Consider the following 19,808-nt stretch of genomic DNA (forward strand, 5'->3'; position numbering starts at 1 on the left):
GGTTGGCCGGGCAGGCTCTCCGGACGGGGGCTGCCTCGCGGTCGAAGGAGAGGAGGGGGTTCGGCACGAAGCCATTGGGCCCTCGCTCTCTCTGCTCAGGCACGGGGGACGCGCGGTGCAAGCAAGAACACCACAGAGACAAGGTCTGGGCACAAGTCTACTTTATTGTTGAAGGGGACCTGGTTTTATAGGGTCTAGGGATATGTAAAGGGACTTGATTGGTGCCGGCGGGTGCTGTTGCTTGCGTAGGCGGTTACTGGACAGTAGGCGGTTACTGGACAGTAGGCGGTTACTGGACAGTAAGCTGGCTAAGAGGTTAGGAGCAAGGGAGGGGAAGGGGAAAGTGTGGGCTGTCTAAATAACAGCTAGGCGGAAGACGGAGAAGGGGAGAAGGAGGGGCAGCGCCGGCTGCCAATACTGGGCGGGAAGGAGACGGGGACATATGACCAACTCAATGAGTAAAAAAATTGGAAAGGCAGAGTATATATGAAGTGAAGCCAAGATACTTTGGGGAAGGTTTTGAATTTGGCTGTGAAATGTTGAGCTTAAAATGTGTTTTAGTTTGCCAAAGGCTACTGGCATCAATGTACCAGAAAAGGGTTGACTTTTATAATGGGAATGTATTGAATTAAAAGCTTACAGTTTGGGGAAGCAGACTTGGCCCAGTGGTTAGGGCGTCCGTCTACCACATGGGAGGTCCCCAGTTCAAACCCCGGGCCTCCTTGACCTGTGTGGAGCTGGCCCATGCGCAGTGCTGATGCGAACAAGGAATGCCCTGCCACGCAGAGGTGTCCCCGCGTAGGGGAGCCCCACACGCAGGGAGTGTGCCCCATAAGGAGAGCCGCTCAGCACGAAAGAAAGTTCAGCCTGCCTAGGAATGGTGCCGCCGACACGGAGAGCTGACACAGAAAGAGACGCAACAAAAAAGGAAACACAGACTCCCGTGCCGCTGACAACAACAGAAGCAGACAAAGAAGAACATGCAGCAAATAGACACAGAGAACAGACAACTAGAGAGGAGAGAAATAAAATAAATCTTTTTTTTTTAAAAAAAGCTTATAGTTCTGAGACTGTGGAAGTATCCAAATCAAAGCATTCATCAGAGATGCTGTCTCATAAAGGTTGACTGTTGGGATGCTGAACTCCTCTCTCAGATGGCAAGGCATATGGAGGCATCTGCTTCAGCTTCTGGTGGCTCTGTCTGTGGCTTCCTTTCTCCTGGGTTCCTTTATGAGCTCCCGGGTTCCTTCTCTGTGGCTTTTTTCCTATGTGTCTGCTGCTTTCAGTTCTCCATTTATAAAGGGCTCCAACAAGAGGACCAAGACTCACTCTGGGTCATGTGTCATTGAAGTAATCTAACTAAAGTCTCCCCAAATGAATCCAATCCAATCCAATCCAATCACAGGAATGGATTAGCTTCAAGAACATAATTTTTTTCTGGAATCCACAAAAAGCTTCAAACTGTCACAAGATAAGACATCTAAAATATCCACTTTTAAATGTCTTATAGCTACTTACAGGAAGTGTTAGAGCTCAGAAACTTAGAAGAGAGAACAAACATAAAGAAAGGCAGACTAGGGGGTCATCAGCTCATTAGCGTTCATCATCCCTTCAAACACACCCCCATCTGACATCTGAAATACACATCACTGAAATCTCAGTGGCTTTGTATTGTAGTGCACTGTGCTCAGAACCGTGAGTCAATAAATTCCTGTTGCTAAGCCAACCAATTATATGGTACTTGTCCTAGCAGCCAGGCAACTAAGACAGGGTCATTGTGGGAGAATTGAAAGGTAAGCAGATAGCCATTTGAAGATCTAGGGGAAGACCATTCCAATCAGAAAGAAAAAAATATATATATTTTTTAACTTTTCATTTTGAGATAATTTCAAGCTTACAGGATAGTTACAAAATAATACAAACCCCATCCAGAGAACTCCAACATATTCCCCACTCCCAGATGCCCAGATCCACCACTTTTAACATTTTGCCACCTTTGCCATATCATTCTTTCTACCTACCTATCTATCATCTACTTATTTTCTGAAAATTTGAGAACAGGTTGCACACATCATACTCCTTGAACACATAATACTTCTGTGTACACTTCCTGTGAACAAGAATATTCACTTACATAATCATCTTAAGTGCAGCTATCAAATTTTAAAAATTTAACATTGGTATATTAATAAAACTTATGTTCTATATTCCAAATTTTCCTATGTCCCAACAATGTCCTTTTGAGCCTTTTCCCCTCCATTCTTAGAGCCCATCCAGTGCAATGTTTTGCATTTGTCATTATCTCTTTGGTTTCTCTTTCTTTATTTCAATTGTGCAACCATACATGCAGCGTAAGCTTTTCTATTCCAACGCCTCCCAAGTATACCAGTCGGTGGAATCAATCATATTCCCAATGTTGCTGTACCCTTACCACTATCCATTATTAGAACTTACCTTTCACTCCACAGCAGATACCCTACACTCATTTTGCATTAACTTCCCATTGCCCCTGCCCCCATCCCTCGTAACCTGTATTCTATCTCTATGAATTTGCATATTCCCTGAATTTTCTTTATGGTTATGATGGGGCTAAACAAAGTAATTAATTTAACATCCTAAATCTATAACAAACTCATTTGCTTTGATGCCAAGTTAACTTCAATAGTATACATATACTGTGTTTGGTTTCTTTTCATAATTTTCATCTCTTTCTTGATATTCTCCAAGAGTTCCCATTTATACAGATATAAAGGTCCTTTCTGCCATAGGAAATTGTTTCTTCTTGGTTCTAGGTACTGCGCTATATGTCCAACAGCAAGCAATCCTTTGCCCCAGGCAGCACAACTTGACTGTTTGCCATACCATTATATAGGAGAGTTCTGTGAGCTGCTATACTCAGGGCAAGTTCAGTGATGGTGAGTCTCCTAGGCCATCAACAGACAGATTGGGCCAGACATGCATGCTCCCAGTATGTGCCTGAGGGTCCCTCTGCTCCCTCTGGAACCAGGACCAGATCCACACTGGGAGCACAGGATAGCTCCACCCCTAGCCAGTGAGGGGTGGGAGGGAGGCCATCCATGGCACAATGAGATCCTACCACTTTTTAAAATTCAGTTCTTCCCCGTTACTGCAGTTCTTTAAATGTTTTCTGGAGTTTTGAGAAAGATGTTTCTGCCAGTTCTTGCTGGTTTTTCAAACCTGTGTGTGTGGGGGTGGAGTCCTGAAGCTTCTCACTCCACCATTTTTATTGGGCATATAACATATTTTTTCAACTTTTAAAATTTCACTTATATTTATTTGGGGTAAAGGACAAGCTAATCTTATTCACATTTTCTATTTTTAATTAAGAAAATCTTTTAGAGAAAAAGGAATTTTTTTGTAATTGACATTAGGAGTATTTTCTTCCATATACCACCCTATTATTAACACCTTGTATTAATGTCCTATATTTGTTATAATTCATGAAAAAACATTCTTATACTTTGTGACAATTTGAAGTTCTTTTGTGAATCCCAGAAAAGAACATGTTCATAGAACTAATCCATTCCTGTAGGTGTGAGACCTTTTGATTAAATTCAATTAAGGGAACTTTGGTTAGATCACTTGATTCAATTGTTTTGGGGCCTTTGATTGGACTATATCAGTGACCCAGTTTGGTTTTTTCCCCTCTGCTGGGGTCTTTTATGAACTGAAAAGTGAAAGCAGAAACACAAGAAGACGGCTGCCATTTTTACACTGCCATGTGAGAAAGAAGACTCCGGGGCCAGCTATAGCTAAGAGAAATGCTGAGAGAAATCTTGAGAGGATGAGAAAGAGTCTGGAGGCTAGAATCAGTGGACGACCTGAAAGAGAAGGCCCTCAAAGAGACGAGCCATATGCCTGATCACCCACAGTTGAGCTCAAGGAAGAGCAAGGCAGGTACCCTGGCCATGATCACCTCCATCTTCCCTTGCTATGTGGCCGAACTACCAGATCTGCCAACAGTTGACCTTTGGTGAGAATGCATCTCTGATGGTACCTTGATTTGGACATTTTATGGCCTCAGTACTGTAACCTTTTACAAAATAAAATTCCCAGTATAAAAGCAACCCCATTTCTGGTACATTGCATTGGCAGCCCTTTGGCAAACTAAAACACCAGGTCATATGGTAATTCTATAGTTAGCTTCCTGAGGAACTGCCAAACTGTCCTCCATGGTGGCTCCATCCTTTTACATTCCCACAAGCAATGAATGAGTGTTCCTGTTCTCCACATTCTCCCAACACTTGTAGTTTTCCGTTTTTTAACAGTAGCCATTCTAGGGGGTATGAAATGATATCTCATTGTGGTTTTGATTTGCATTTCCCTAGTAACTAGAGATTTTGAGCATCATTCCTGTTCCGACTCCTCTCAAGCATACCAGTCAGTGGAATTAATCATATTCCCAATGTTGCTGTACCCTCTTATTAGAACTTTCCTTTCACTCCACAACAGGTATCCTACACTCATTTTGCATTTGTATATCCTCCTTGGAAAAATGTCTATTCAAGTCTTAGCCCATTTTTTAATTGGGCTGTCTTTCTATTGCTCAGGTGCAGGATTTCTTTATATATTCTGGATATTAAACACTTATGAGATATCTGATTTCCAAATATTTTTCTCCCATTGAGTAGGTTGATTTTTTTTTTTCATTTTTATGACAAGGTCCTTTGATGCACAAAAGTTTTTAATTTTGAGGAGGTCCCATTTATTTTTTTTCCTTTGCTTGTGAGTTGAGTGTAAAGTCTCAGAAACCATTGCTAACACAAGATCCTGAAGACACTTCCCTACATTTTCTTTTTCTTCTAGGAGTTTTATAGTCCTGGCTCTTATATTTAGGTCTTTGATCCATTTTGAGTTAATTTTTGTATATGGTGTAAGAAAGGGGTCCTCTTTCCTTTTTTTTTTTTTTTTTTTGCTTATGAATATCTAGTTTTCCCAGCACCATTTGTTGAATAGACCATTCTTTCCAAATTGAGTAGACTTGGCAGCCTTGTCAAAAATCAATTGGACATAGGTGGGAGGGTCTATTTCTGAAGTCTAAATTCTGTTGGTCAATATATCTATGCTTTTTACCAGTACCATACTGTTTTTAAATGTTTTATCTATTTTTTTTTCTTTCCCCTCACCCCCTCAGTTGTCTGCTTTCTGTGTCCACTCGCTTCGTGTTCTTCTGTGACCACTTCTATCCTCATCAGGGCACCCGGAATCTGTGTTTCTTTTTGTTGTGTCATCTTGCTGTGTAAGCTGTCCATGTGTGTGGCACCATTCTTGGGCAGGCCGCACTTTCTTTCACGCTGGGTGGCTCTCCTTATGGGGCGCACTCTTTGCGCATGGGGCTACCCTACGCGGGGGACACCCCTGCATGGCAGGGCACTCCTTGCGCGCATCAGCACTGCACATGGGCCAGCTCCACATGGGTCAAGGAGGCCCAGGGTTTGAACCACGGACCTCCCATGTGGTAGACGGATGCCCTAACAACCGTACCAAGTCCGCTTCCCTATTGTACCTATTTTTAAGGAGTTTTGTTCACACACCATACAATAGATCCAAACTGCACAATCAGTGGCTCTCAGTATACTCAGAGTTGTGCATTCATGAGCACAATCAATTTCCAAACATTTTCATTGTCCAAAAAAAAAAACAAAAAACCCCATACCCTGTATACCCTCATATTTTTGACCCTTAGCATTAGTGTGGTACCTTTGTTACAATTGATGAAAGCATATTAAAATATTACTATTAACTGCAGTCCATAGTTTTCATTAGGGATATTTTTCTCCCATATACTACCCTATTACTAATCCCTTGTAATAGTGATACACATTTGTTCTAGGTCGTGTAAGAACTATATAATTGTACTATTAACCACCTTCATTGTCCACAAGAAGGTTCGCTATGTTATATATCCCATGCTTCATCCTCTAGCTTTCCTTCTAGTGGCATACATGGCCCAAAACTTCCCCTTTCAACTATAATCACACCCATGATTTAGTACTGTTAATTACACTCACAATAATGTACTACCATCACCTCTCTCTATTTCCAAACATTTACAATCAACCTTATTAAAAAATATGAAGGATTCCCAGGGAGATGGAGGATTAGAGAGACACAGGACTCACTTCTCTCCTAGAAAAATAGTTAAGGAATAGGGAGAAATGGTCTGAAAAAGGTGTTTTAGGGTTTAGGGCACCAGGAGAGCTGGACACCACCCAAAAGAGAGAGGAACAAAGGAAAAGAATCTCAGCAGGAAAACTCTATGAGTAAAAACTGCAGCTGCAGTAGGCAGCACACATCTCTCCACCCTTAGAGCAGACAGCTTTGAATTCTCCAGCCTCTGGTTTGCAGTTATGACAGTGGACACCATAGGGGTTTACCTCACTAAGGAAGGGGAGTGAGAAGGCTGCAGCCTAAGGTTGATACAGCTTTTGGCCAATAAATTTGGTCTGCTTTGTCCCATGAGCCCTCCCAGGCCATTGTTTGCCCTGGAAGCTGGCAGGATACTAAAGAGACCTAATTCTCACAAACACCTTTCCTACTGACCAGGACTGGTTGTTGAGGATGCAGATGGGAGAGGAATTATTTCCTAGCCCGGAAAACAGAGGGGCCTGCTGACAAAGGTTGGAGAACAGCCTCTGAGAAAATTTGATTTGTGAGGCTCTGAATAGCCTTGATGCAGGATCTTCTGTCACATTGTTGCTCTCAGTGTTGCAGAGAAAACAGTCCCACCAGAATTTGAACGGAGGGGATTGCTGAAGAGCGCCATCTGCTGGTGGGCAAAGAAGTGCATGCAAAGAAATTAAGAGTATATAAAGAAAGAGCTAAAATCAAAGACCTAACTGAACACCTGGAGGAACTAAAAAAGAACAGCCAAAAATACCAAAACAAGCAGAGGGAAAGAAATTATAAAGATGAGAGCAGAAATAAATGAAGTTGAGAAGAACATACACACAAAAAATAGAGAAAATTAAAAAAAAAACAAAAGCAGGTTCTTGGAGAAAATCAATAAAATTGAAAAAATCCTAGCTGGTCTACCAAAGAAAAAAGAGAGAGAAGATGAAAATAAATAAAATGAGAAATGAAAAGGGGTATGATAAGACTGACCCCACAGCAATAAAAGGGATAATAAGAGGATATTATAGAAACTGTATGCCAACAAATTATACAATCTAGATGAAATGGACAAATTCCTAGAAACACAGAAACAACCTATATTGACTCTATAAGAAATACAAGAATCAACAAACCAATCACATTTAAAGAGATTGAATCAGTCATCAAAAATCTCCCAGCAGAGAAAAGTCAAGGAACAGAGGTATTTTACAGGTGAATTCTACCTAGCATTTTGAGAAGAATTAACTCCAAGCCTGTTTAAACTCTTCCAAAAATTGATAAGGAGGGAAAATTACCCAACACACTTTATGAAGCCAATGTCACCCAAATATCAAAACCAGATAAAGATATTATAAGAAAAGAAAATTACAGACCAATCTCTCTGATGAACATACATGCAAAAATTCTCAACAAAATATTTACAAATAGTCTCCAACAGCATATTAAAAGAATTATGCACCACGAAAAAGTGGGATTTAATCCTGGTACACAAGAGTGGTTCAACACAAGAAAATCAATTAAGGTAATATACAACATTAACTAATTGAAGGAATAAAACCACACAATCATCTCAATCGATACAGAAAAGGTATTTGACAAAGTCCAGCATCCTTTCTTGATAAAAACACTATTAAAAATAGGAATAGGAGGAAAGTTTCTTAATATGATACAGGGCATATATGAAAAGCCAAAAGCCAACATCATACTCAATGGGGAAAAATTGAAAGCTTTCCTCTAAGATAAGAAACAAGATAAGGATGCCCACAGTTACCACTGTTATTCAACATTGTGCTAGGAGTTCTAAGTAGAGCAATTATACAAGAAAAAAAAGGCGACCATGTAGGAAAGAAGGAAGTAAACTTTACTCACAGATAACATGATCCAATATTTAGAAAATGCCAAATGTCTACAACAAAGCTACTTGGGCTAATAAATGAGTTCAGCAAAGTGGCTCGATACATGATCAACATGCAAAAATCTCTAATGTTTTTGTATCCTAGTACTGAACAATCTGAAGAGAAGATCAGTAAAAAAATTTCCATTTACAATGGCAACAAAAAGACTCAAATACCTTGAAATCAATTTAACCAAAGATGTACAGGACTTATATTCAGAAAACTATAAAACACTGCTAAAAAAATAAATGAAGACATAAAAAAATGGGAAGACATTCTGTGTTCATGGAATGGAATACTAAATATCATGAAGATGTCAATTCTACCCAAACTGGTTTATAGAATCAAAATTCCAACAGCCTACTTTACAGAAACAGAAAAGGCAATTGCCAAATTTGCTTGGAAAGGAAAGGGCATCCAAATAGCCAAAATCATCCTGAAAAAGAAGAGAGATATGGGAGGACTCTCACTTCCTCACCTTGAAACATGTTACAAAGCTACAGTGGTCAAAACAGCATGGTATTGGTGTAAAGACAGACTCATTGATGAGTGGAAGAGAATTGAGAGTCTATACTACACCCTCACCTTTATGGCCACCTATTGTTTTTTTTTTGGGGGGGTGGTTCTCAATGATGTTTGTTTCTTTTTCATTTTATTGAAGTATATCATTTATACATGAGCAAACATTAATAATAAGTGGATAGTAAAAGTAGAGAGCTTACAAAACAAACAAGCATCACATCATACAGGGGTCCCATACATCACCCCAACCACCAACACCTTGCATTGTTGTGAAACATTTGTTACAAATTATGAAAGAATATCATCAAAATACTACTACTAACTATAGTCCATAACTTACGTTTGTTGTATTTCTCCCAACCCATCCTATTATTATTTTTTAAACATGTTTTTATTACAGAAGTTGTGAACCTACAAAACAATCATGCAGATGTGTAGAATTCCCATACAACACCCCTTCACCAACACACCACATGATGGTGGAAATTTTTTTACAGATTATGAGATATCATCAGACTATTACTGCCAACCATAGTCCATAGCATACATTTGGCACAATTTTTTTCCATACTCCCTCATTATCAACACAGTGCATCTTTGGCATTGATGTAAGAATATTACAGTATTGCATTAACCAGGGTCCATAGGTCACATTTGTTGTATTTTTCCCATGCTTCTCTACATTCCTACCACCCTGCAATAGTGACGTACATTGCTCTAGGTCACAGAAGGACACTCTTGCGTCTGTACCATCAACCACAATTCTCATCCACCTCTGGGTTGACTGTGTTATTCAGTCCCTAGACTATTCTCTAGCTTTCTTTCAATTGATATTTACATCCCTAGACTACCCTTTTCAGCCACTATCCCATTTATGAACCAGTTTCTACTCACTATAATGTCTTACCATTAACTCTATCCATTTCCAGACTTTTATGGTCAAGCTAATTAAAACTTCTACTTATATTAAGCATCAGTAGTCCTTCTCAGCCCTCCTCTTATCTCCTAATAACCTGTACTCTAGGTTTTAACTCCATGCGTTTATTCTTTATCTTGCATTCATATTAATGAGACCAAGCAATATTTGTCCTTTTGTGTCTGGCTTACTTTACTTAGTACAATGTCTTCAAGATTTATCCATGTTATCATCTGTGTCCCAATTTTATTTCTTCTTACTGCAGCATGGTATTCCATCTTATGTACATACCACATTTTGTTTATCCATTCATTGGTTGGTGGACACTTGGGTTGTTTCTATCTTTTGGCAATTGTGAATAAAGTCACTATGAACATCAGTTTGCAGATGTTTCTTCATGTCACAATTTTCAGTTTTTCTGGATGTATTCCTAGTAGAGGAATTTCTGAATCATATGACTGTTCTATATTTAGCTTCCTGAGGAACTGCCAAACTATCTTCCACAGAGGCTGCACCATTTTACAATCCCACCAACAGTGAAAGTGTTCCTATTTCTCCACATCCTTTCTAGAAATTATTATTTTCTGGGTTTTTTAAAAAAAATAATGGCCATTCTAGGCAATGTGAGATGATCTCTCACTGTCATTTTGAACTACATTTCCCTAATAGCTAGTGATATGGAATATTTTTTCATGTACTTATTGGTCATTTGTATTTCATCTTTGGAGAAATGTCTATTTAAATCTTTTGTATGGCTAGGTAGTTTTTGACAAACGTACCAAGACCATGCTATTGGAACAAAACTGTCTCTTCAACAAGTGATGCTGGGATAATTGGATATCTATAACCTATACAAGAACCAACTCAAAATGGATCAAAGACTTAAATATAAAAGCCAGGACCATAAAACTACTAGAAGAAGATGTAGGGAAACATCTTAAAGACCTTGTGGTAGGTGGTGGTTTATTGCACCTTACACCCAAAGCATGAGCAACAAAAGAAAACATAGAAAAATGGGACCTCCTCAAAATTAAACATTTTTTCACATCAAAGGACTTGGTCAAAAGGTAAAAAAGGAGCCAACTCAATGGGAGAAAATATTTGGATATCACATATCCAATAAGGGTTTGATATCCATGATATATAAAGAGATACTACAACTCAACAATAAAAAGACAAATGGCCCCCATTAAAAAATGGGCAAAAAAACTGAATAGACATTTGTGCAAAGAAGAAATAAATATAAATGGCAAAAAATACACCTGAAAAAAAAATTCAAGGAAGTGGATGTGGCTCAAGTGATAAGGTCTCCACCTACCATATGGGAGAACCCAGATTCCATCCCTGGGGCCTCCTGATGAAAAAGAAAAAGAGAAACTGCACCTGCAAGGTGAGCCAAGTGCCCACGTGGTGAGCCAAGTGCCTCCGTGGTGAGCCAGATGCCCATGTGTGTCCCAGCATGGCGAGCTGAGTGCCTGTGTGGTAATCTGAGTGCCCGCGTGGTGAGCCAAGTGCCTGCATGGCAAGCCTAAGTACCCACACGGTGAGCCAAGTGCCTGCACAAGTGCCCGTGTGGTGAGCCAAGTGTCCATGTGAGTGCCCATGTGGTGAGCCAGTGCCCATGTGGCAAGCCAGTGCCTGCATGGCAAACTGAGTGCCTGCACAGCAAGACCAGTATCCATGTGGTGAGCCAGTGCCCATGCAAGTGAGTCATGCACCAAGATGATGACACAGAAGAAGAGAGATGAAGGGGAGGGTCAAGGTGAAGCACAGCAGAGACCAGGAACTGAAGTAACAGGGAACCTCTCTCCACATCAGAAGTCTCCAGAATCGAATCCTAGTGAATCCTAGAGGAGAAAGATGAGAAGAGATGATGAAAAGAGAAATAGATACAGAAGATCCCACAGCGAATGGACACAGACAGCTAAAACAGCAGGGTAGCGGTGGGGTCAAAAAATATTCAATATCATTAGTGAATAGGGAAATGGAAATCAAAGCTACAATAAGATATCATTTTGCACCTATTAGAATGGCCACTATTATGAAGTTGGAAAACGACAAGTGTTAGAGAGGATATGGAGAGACAGGAACACTTATTCACTGTTGGTGGGAATGTAGAATGGTTACAGGCACTGTGGAGGACAGTTTGGCAGTTCCTAAGGAAGTTGAAAATAGATTTGCCATGTGACCTGGTAATGCTATTACCAAGTATAAACCCAGAAGAACTGAGAAATCAACTGATGAATGAATAAACAAATTGTGGTCTATACACATGACGGAATATTATGCAGCTATAAGAAGAAATGAAGTTGTGAAACATATGACCATATGGATGAAACTGGGGGACATTATGTTGAGTGAAGCAAGCCAGACACAAAAGGACAAATACTCTCTGATTCTGGTATTATGAACTAATTATGTTGTGTAAATTCATTGAGTTAGTAACTAGAATATAGGTCCCCAGGTTATAGAACGAGGGTAGAGAATGAAAAGCTGAGGGTTGATCTGTGCAGAATTGGTAAAAAAGTTGTTTGTAAATCTTTGGAAACGAATAGAAATGGTGAAAGCACACCATAATGTTTGTAACTAGCAATGCTAATATATGGGTATGACAGTGGTTGAAAGGGAAAGTCTAAAGTCATATATATTATCAGAAGAAAAGCTAAAAAATGTAACATGAGATTGCATATCATAGCGAAATCTCATGCAAAATATGAATATGGGTAATATTACATGTATAAGACTGCTTTTCTTTGAAACTGAACAAATGTACATTAATGTTACAAGATGTTATATTAATATTAGACAAAATACAACCAAGGAAAATATGTATAGTAATGTATTAATTATATTCTATTAAGGGTGAAAAAAGGAAATACATACTAAATAAAAGAATCTAAAAAAGGTATTGCATATTGGTTGACTGCATCTATACAAAATATAAATACAAATGAATTAGAAAGATGGAAACAGAATACCAGCTATGTATGTCAGGGGAAGAACAGAGAGATTGAGAGGTGATTATTAAGGGGTAGAGTTTTTTTAAATTGTTTTATTATTATTATTATTGGAATAATGAAAATGCTCTAATAACGATTGAAGTGATGATATACAATTATGTATTATACCAAATATCATTGATTGTATGCTTTGGATTGATCATATGTTTTATTAATATGTATCAATAAAATTGATTTTTAAAATTCTGCACAAATTAAGCCTCAACTCCCCATTCTCTATCCTCATTCTATCTTCTTTTTTTTTTAAGATTTATTTTATTTTATTTTTAAAGATTTATTTATTTATTTAATTCCCCCCCTCCCCCAGTTGTTTGTTCTCTCTGTCTAGTTGCTGCGTCTTGTTTCTTTTGCCCGCTTCTGTTGTCGTCAGCGGCACGGGAAGTGTGGGCGGCGCCATTCGTGGACAGGCTGCACTTTCTTCCCTGCTGGGCAGCTCTCCTTACGGGCGCACTTCTTGCACGTGGGGCTTCCCTACACGGGGGACACCCCTGCGTGGCACAGCACTCCTTGAGTGCATCAGCACTGCGCATGGGCCAGCTCCACACGGGTCAAGGAGGCCTGGGGTTTGAACTGCAGACCTCCCATGTGGTAGACGGACGCCCTAACCACTGGGCCAAGTCCGTTTCCCAAGATTTATTTTTTATTTATTTCTCTCCCCTTCCCCCCCTCCCTCAGTTGTCTGCTCTCTGTGTCCATTTGCTGTGTGTTCTTCTGTGACTGCTTCTATCCTTATCAGTGGCACCAGCAATCTGTGTTTCTTTTTGTTGCGTCATCTTGTTGTGTGTGCAGCGCCATTCTTGGGCAGGCTGCATTTTCTTTCATGCTGGGCGGCTCTCCTTACAGGGTGCACTCCTTGCACGTGGGGCTCCCCTACGCAGGGGAACCCCTGCGTGGCACGGCACTCCTTGTGCGCATCAGCACTGTACATGGGCCATCTCCACACAGGTCAAGGAGGCCCGGGGTTTGGACCGTAGACCTCCCATGTGATAGGCAGATGCCCTATCCATTGGGCCAAGTCCACTTCCCCATTCTATCTTCTAATAACCTATATTCTAGATATTAACTCCATGAGTTTGCTCATTAAGTTTAGTTCATATTAATGATTTCATACAATATTTGTCCTATTATGTCTGGCTTATTATTCAACATACTGTCCTCAAGTTTCATCTACATTGTTGTATGAATCAGGACTTCATTTCTTTTTACAACTAAATAATATTCCATCACATGTATATACGACAATTTGTTTATCTATCAACTGATGAATGCTTGGGTTGTTTCCATCTTTTGTAAATTGTGAGTTATCCTTCTATGAACATTTGGTGTGTAAATGTCTGTTCACGTCCCTGCTTTCAGTTCTTCTCAGTATATACCTCTCAGCAGGATCGCTGGGTCATATGGCAGTTTTATACTTAGCTTCCTGAGGCACAAACTGTTTTCCACATCAGCTATACAATTTACATTCCCCCCAGCAGTGAGTGTTTCTCTTTCTCTGTATCATCTCCAACACTTGTGGTTTTCTGTTTGTTTAATAGTGGCCGTTCTACTAGGTGTGAAATGATGTCTCATTGTGGTTTTGATTTGAATTTCCCTAATTGCTAGAGATGGTGTACATATTTTCATGTGTTTTTTAGCCACTTGTGTTTCCTCTTTGAAAAAAGTATCTATTCAAGTATTTTTTTCATTTTTAATTGGGTTATTTGTCTTTTCTTGTTGAGTTATAGGATTTATATATATAAATACAAATAAAATCCTTATCAAATAAGTGGTTCTCAAATATATTACCATTGAGTAGATTGCCTTTTCACATTCTTTACAAAGTCCTTTGAAGCAAAAATATAATCAATTTTGAGGAGACCCCATTTATTTATTTTTTCTTTTGTTGCTTTTGCTTTGGGTATAAGGTCTAAGAAATGACCAACATATCATAAGATCTTGAAGATGCTTCCCTACATTTTCTCGTAGGAGTTTTATAGTCCTGGCTTTTATATTTAGTTCTTTGATACATTTTGAGTTAATTTTTGTATGAGGTATGAGATAGGGGTTCTCTTTCATTCTTTTGGATATGGATATCCAGTTCCCCAAGCACAATTTGTTGAAGAAACTGTCCTGTCCCAGTTGAGTGGGCTTGGCAGCCTTACCAAAAATCAATTGGTCAGGGAAGCAGATATGGGTCAAGCGATTGGGCTCCTGTCTACCATATAGGGGGTCCAGTTTTGGTTCCTGCAGTCTCCTGAAGGCAAGCTGGCCCATGCCAAGAGAGCTGGCCCATGCTGTGGGGAACTGGCCTGCACCACAAGCTGATGCAACAAGATGATGCAGAAAAAAAAAAAAGAGACAGAGGAAAGACAATAAGAGACACAACAAATCAAGGAGCTGAGGTGGCTCAAGTGATTGAATGCATCTCTCCTATGACAGAGATCCCAGGATCGGTTTCCAGTGCCTCCTAAAGAGAAGATGAGAAGAGAAGACAAGCAGACACAGAAGAACTCACAGCAAATAAACACAGAGAGCAGACAGTGAGCGCAGGCAGCAAGAGGGAGGGATAAATAAAAATAAATCTTTAAAAAAATCAATTGGTCAAAAAATTAAAAATACAAAAGAAAAAAGGAAAAATCATTTGGACATAGGTGTGAGGGTCTATTTCTGAATTCCCAATTCGATTGCACTGGTTGTTATGTCTATGCTTCTGCTGGTAACATGCTGTTTTGACCACTGTAGCCTTGTAATATGCTTTATTTATTTATTTTTTTAAAGACTTATTTTTCATTTATTTCTCTCCCCTTCCCGCCCCCCCCCCCAGTTGTCTGCTCTCTGTGTCCATTCGCTGTGTGTTCTTCTGTGACCACTTCTATCCTTATCAGCGGCACCAGGAATCTGTGTTTCTTTCTGTTGCATCATCTTGTTGTGTCAGCTCTCTGTGTATGCGGTGCCATTCTTAGGCAGGCTGCACTTTCTTTCACGCTGGGCGGCTCTCCTTACGGGGCACACTCCTTGTGTGTGGGGCTCCCCTACGCGGGGGATAACCCTGCATGGCATGGCACTCCTTGCGCGCATCAGCACTGTGCATGGGCCCCACATGGGAAGTCCGTGGTTCAAACCCCGGGCCTAATGTGTTTTAAAGTCAGGAAATGTGAGTCCTCTAACTTCATTCTTCTTTTTCAAGTTTTTTTTTTTTTTTTTTCCCACTATTTGGGGCACCTTTCCTTTCCAAATGAATTTGGTAATTGGCTTTTCCATTTCTGCAAAGTAAACTGTTAAATTTTGATTGGAATTGCATTGAATCTGTAAATCATTTTGGGTAGGTTTTTATCCTGAATAATCAGTATACAAAGAAAGTCTGTTTTATCAAAATAGCTTCTTGTGCTTTAACCTCATCATTTCCTCGGTGTTCAAGAAGGAAAGGTCGTATCTCTTTTAAAGGAACATAATGTTCAAATCTGCTTTCTCAAAATCAAATCCTGAAAAGTAGCCTTAAGAGACTTTGAGAAAGAACAAAATTTTAACTTTGCACCAATATACTATTTGATACTAAAGGATAGAATTGACATCCTAACAATATTTAATCTTCTAATCCATGAACATGGAATGCCTTCCATTTATTTAGGTCTTCTTTGAATCCTCTTAATTTTTTTTCCTAGTTTTCTGTGTTCAAGTCTTGTACATCTTTGGTTAAATTTATTCCTAGATATTTGATTATTTTAGTTATTCTTGTAAATGGCATTTTTTTCTTGATTTTTCCTCAGTTTTCATTACTTGTTATGGCACTCTGAGATATTTTTCAACCCCAAAAGAGAAATATTATGTTTTTAAACTAATCTATTCCTGTGTGTGAGACCCTATGAATTCTATTATATCAGTGAAGCATGACTCAGGTTGAGTCTCCATCCCCTTTCTGTTCTCATAAAAACCCAGAGACACAGAAAGAGACAAAGAGACACAAGAAAAGGAGGCCACCAAATCTGATCCTGCCATGTGAGAGAGGTTTTGTTTACAGCTGAGCTGCAAAGAGTAGAAGGACGTTGCCATTTCGTGGACTCCGGTAAACTAGAGCATCTGCGAGCGCCAGCTGCAGAGGAGGGGGAAGAGCTGTTGGAGCGTGCGGGTGTGAACCACCGCATTTCAACCCCAGATCTCCAAATGGGTCGTGGTTCTCGTCCATTGGACCGTAAAGTTTATGTCGGTAATCTTGGAAACAGTGGCAACGAGACTGAATTGCAGCGGGCTTTTGGCTATTATGGACCACTCCGAAGTGTGTGGGTTGCTAGAAACCCTCCCGGCTTGGCTTTTGTTGAATTTGAAGATCCCAAAATGCAGCTGATGCTGTCTGATATCTGATGGAAGAACACTCTGTGGCTGCCGTGTAAGAGTGAAACTGTAGAGCGATGACGAAAGAAGTCATACTGGAGGCCCTCCTCCCTCTTGGGGTCATCGCCCTCGAGATGATTTTCGTAGAAGTCCTCCACCTCACCGCAGATCCAAGAAGTAGTAGCTTCTCCCGCAGCCGGAGCAGATCTCTTTCTAGAGATAGGAGTAGAGAAAGTTCACCTTCTCGGGAAAGAAATCACAAACCCTCCCCATCCTTCATTAGGTCTCGAAGCGGTTCTAGGTCAAATGAAAGGAAATAGAAGATCAGTTTGCAAAAGGACTTGTGTACAGGAAATAACTTCATTTGTTGGGAGAATGTACAGAAAATTCAAGTTTTGTTTGAGACTTCATAAGCTTGGTGCATTTTTACGGTGTTTCAGCTGTTTGAATTTGTTTATTGTCTCTTGTAACAGTGACACACATGAAGATGTAATTCTCTATGGTTTGAAATTCATCATAGGAGGCATGTTGTAATACCAAGAATTACTTTACAATGTTCCCTCAAGCAAAATTGAATTGCTTTGAATTTTTAGTCTTGCATAGACTAATAAACCTAAATCCTGCCCAGCCAAAGTGTGATGTTTTAGTACTACCGTAACAAAACTGGCAAAAATTAAGGTCTTTAGTTTTGTCCATAGCTGGGATATAGTATAAAATTGTAGTTGAACAAGCAGTCTTTAAAAGCTGCTATGAACACAAGCCGGCTGGTAAAAAAACAAATAAAAGCTCCATCATTAAATTACATCGGAGGTTTTTAAAATCAACGTCTTCACACTGAGCAGTGTGTATAGAATCTTTCCGGAAAGTTAGTTACCTTTGCTTGAGTCATAAATTCATTTTGTGATTGCTGTGTATGAATTACATAGCTGTTTAATAACATCCTTTATTTGGAAATATGAGACTTGAAGATAACAAATGTCCTGCCAGTTTAAGCGTACATTGTAAAGCTGACCTTTGAGTTACTGAGCAAGACTTTTCTTTAAGCTGTCATTTGTGATATGTTGTATGAGAATCTTTGGGATTAAAGTTTTGGTTACCAAAAAAAAAAAAAAAAAAAAAAGGGAGAGAAAGAAGGACTTGAGAGTCTCAAGGAACTGAGACCCAGAGAGAGAGGAGGCTCGATAAGAGACCAGCACTATGCCAGGTTTGCCTACAGTTGAGAAAGGCAGTCCTTTGGTGAATTAAAACACTAGTATATAGAAAAACATTGATTTTTGCATGTTGATCCTGTACCCTATCACTTTGTTGAATTTTTTATTAGCTCTAGTATCTTTGTTGTAGTTTTTTCAGGACTTTGTACATATCGGATCATGTCATCTGTAAATAGTGAAAGTTTTACTTCTTCCTTTCCAATTTTGATGGCTTGTATAAATTTTTCTCACCTAATTGCTCTGGCTATAACTTCCAGTATAATGCTGAATAACAGTGGCAAGAGTGGACATCCTTGTCTTGTTCCAGATTTTAGAGGGAAAGCTTTCAGTCTTTCACTATTGCGTACGATGTTAGCTGTGGATTTTTCATAGATACATTTGATCATATTGAGGAAGTATACTTCTATTCTTATGTCTAAATTCTAAAATTTTCATCAAGGTGGGATGCTGAATTTTGTCATAAGCCTTTTTTGCATCAGTTGAGATGGTCATGTGGTTTTTATCTTCATTTTGTTGATGTGGTGTGTTACATTTAATTGGTTTTCTTATGTTGAACCATACTTGCATACCTAGGGTAAAGCCTACCTGATCATGGTATATAATTCTTTTGATATGCTATTGGATTTGATTTGCAAGGATTTTGCTGAGAAATTGGTCTGTAATTTTCTTTTTTTTTTTAAAGATTTATTTTGTTTATTTCTCTCCCCTTTCCCTCCCTCCCCCGTTATCTGCTTTCTTGTGTCCATTCGCTGCATGTTCCACTGTGTCCACTTGCATTCTCAGTGGCACTGGGAAAATGTGTCTCTTTTTTTAAAAATTTTTAAAAATTTTTTTAAAGATTTATTTTTTATTTCTCTCTCCTCCCCCCCCCCACTTGTCCGCTCTCTGCCCATTCGCTGCGTGTTCTTCTGTGACTGCTTCTATCCTTATCAGTGGCACCAGGAATCTCTGTTTGCCTTTGTTGGGTCATCCTGTTGTGTCAGCTCTCTGTGTGTGAGGCACCATTCCTGTGCAGGCTGCACTTTCTTTCACACTGGGTGGCTCTCCTTACAGGGCACACTCCCTGTGCGTGGGGCTCCCCTACGTGGAGGACACCCCTGCGTGGCAGGGCACTCCTTGCGCGCATCAGCACTGCACATGGGCCAGCTCCCATGTGCCCGGGGTTTGAACTGTGGACCTCCCTTGTGGTAGGCAGATGCCCTATCCATTGGGCCAAGTCTGCTTCCCATGTGTCTCTTTTTTGTTGCGTCATCTTTCTGCGTCAGTTCTCTATGTGTTAGTTAGTGTTTTCTCCTGTTCAATTTTTTTGAAGAGTTTGAGCAGAATTGGTATGAATTGTTCTTGGAATGTGTGGCAGAATTCACCTGTTAAGCCATCTAGTCCTTGGCTTTTCTTTTTTAGGAGGTTTTTGATGTCTGATTCAATTTCTTTACTTATAATTGGTCTGTTAAAGTCTTCTTTCTTCTAGAGTTAGTGTAGGCTGTTCATGTGTTTCTAGGAATTTTTCCATTTCATCTAGGTTGTCCAATTTGTTGGCATACAGTTGTTCATATATCTTTTATGGTCTTTTTTTTTTTTTTAAGATTTATTTTATTTCTCTCCCCTTCCCCCCACCCCCCCGCCCCAGTTGTCTGTTCTCTGTGTCCATTTGCTGTGTGTTCTTCTTTTTTTCCACTTCTGTTGTTGTCAGCGGCATGGGAATCTGTTTCTTTTTGTTGTGTCATCTTGCTGCATCAACTCTCCATATGTACGGTGCCATTTCTGGGCAGGCTGCACTTTCACGCTGGGTGGCAGTCCTTAC

General features: G+C 39.8%; 1 pseudogene; it reads left to right on the forward strand.

The window, feature by feature from the left end:
• Positions 1-16,628: 16,628 nt before the first annotated feature.
• LOC101437747 (serine/arginine-rich splicing factor 3 pseudogene) lies at positions 16,629-17,116 on the forward strand (annotated as a pseudogene).
• Positions 17,117-19,808: the final 2,692 nt, after the last annotated feature.

The sequence above is a fragment of the Dasypus novemcinctus genome, chromosome 16 (genome assembly GCF_030445035.2).
Source record: "Dasypus novemcinctus isolate mDasNov1 chromosome 16, mDasNov1.1.hap2, whole genome shotgun sequence".
NCBI lineage: Eukaryota > Metazoa > Chordata > Mammalia > Cingulata > Dasypodidae > Dasypus > Dasypus novemcinctus.